This window comes from Chrysemys picta, unplaced genomic scaffold (genome assembly GCF_011386835.1).
Source record: "Chrysemys picta bellii isolate R12L10 unplaced genomic scaffold, ASM1138683v2 scaf65, whole genome shotgun sequence".
Lineage (NCBI taxonomy): Eukaryota > Metazoa > Chordata > Testudines > Emydidae > Chrysemys > Chrysemys picta.
The window spans coordinates 140,464-141,977 of record NW_027052772.1 but is presented as its reverse complement, the minus strand read 5'-3'; positions in this window follow the sequence as shown (position 1 = coordinate 141,977).

Below are 1,514 nucleotides of genomic sequence, written 5' to 3'. Positions count from 1 at the left end.
GGTTATATTAGACTAGGTAGGAGCCACATGTCTCCAAACCTGCACATCCCGAGACTCCAGAGACCTCTCTCCAGATCCCAGAGTTTCCTCAGAGTCCTAAGGAGCCAGATGGAATCTGGCCTCTCCCCTCTCCCCCCCGCCCCCCAGCTCAGCAGTCCAGAAAAAGCTATTTGTAGACATGTTGTGTGTCCTCTGCCACACTCACCTGTTGCTGACTAATGCAGTCACAGAGTCCAGGCTCAGTGTCATGCATTCCTCTGGGCTGTGACAAGCAGGAGGACGTGAGCTGCAATGGATCCCCCTGTGCATTGGCTGAGTGGGTAACCTCTCTACTGCCATATCTGGTTTCCAGCCCACACGCACTAAGGAGGAGGGTGAGGGACTTACCCCAAAAGTGGGTGTGGGAAGAAGCAGAGTGAAGAGGTGATCAGAGAACCATCCCATAGCATTCCTCCTAGAGTCACTCCAACAACCCCCTGGCTCCTTCCTGCCGTAGGCCACAGCCCCTAGGTTCCATAGGGAATTTCTGAATTAACCCTCTAGAAAGCTGCCTCTGGCTCTACAAGCTCTCACACAGCCCTGTCACCAGAGGTAAGGAATAAGGTCCTGCCCCCCGCAACTGCTTGGCGGAATCCGCTCAGAGAAATCAGTGCAGGGCTTTATGCATCTCTACAAACAGATCACTTTGTGTGGTGTTGTCAAGAAGCTGCACACTCCTTGGCAGCTCTTTTTAGAGCAACATTAACTCCCACAGGGATTTCTGCTCTAAATGCTCTGGGCCTGAGGGAAAGATTCTGTGGAAAACAGGCCTTTCCCTTGCTCCAATCCAGGCTCTGCTGTTCTGATGCTGCAGAGCCGATAGGGAAGGTGTGAGGGTTCCTGGGCAGCATGGTTCTCTTTCTTTCCCGGTACTTTCCAATGGAGGGAAGAAAGGGAGACATGAGATGGAGTCTCTCCCTGGCTTACAGATAACCCATTCTGCAGTAACACAAGTGTGGACTCAGGGGAATGCTGTGCTGCGGAGCATGTGCCCTGCAAGATATCACTCATGAAGGGAAGCAACACTGCTCTTGGCACTGGAATCTGGGCAATAAGGAAGAGAAGTTGGAAATTCTCCCTGGGGAGGGGAAATGGGGAAACCCAGTGGGATGATGTGTATGACTGGAATGTTCGTGTCGCTGTGACGTTCCCTTCTGGTGTTATCTGGACCAGTGATATACTAGGCCACTCCAATCCTTGACTCTGGGAGCCAGCCTTACCCTGCTCTGCTGTGAAAACCCCACTCCTGGGCTTTTCACCCACAGCCTCTCGCATGTAAGCTGCTCCCAGCTACTCGCAAGCGAATGACACCAGCCAATATCTCCGGTCCCAGGCGCAACCCTAGAAACCTCCATCTTGCAGTGTCCAGTTATGCCCACTGGATGCTGCAAGGTTATATAAGTTCGTCAATTTAACAAAGAAATTGATATGCACCAGGCTTGCTATCACAAGGGGAGCCTCCGACACACTTCAAA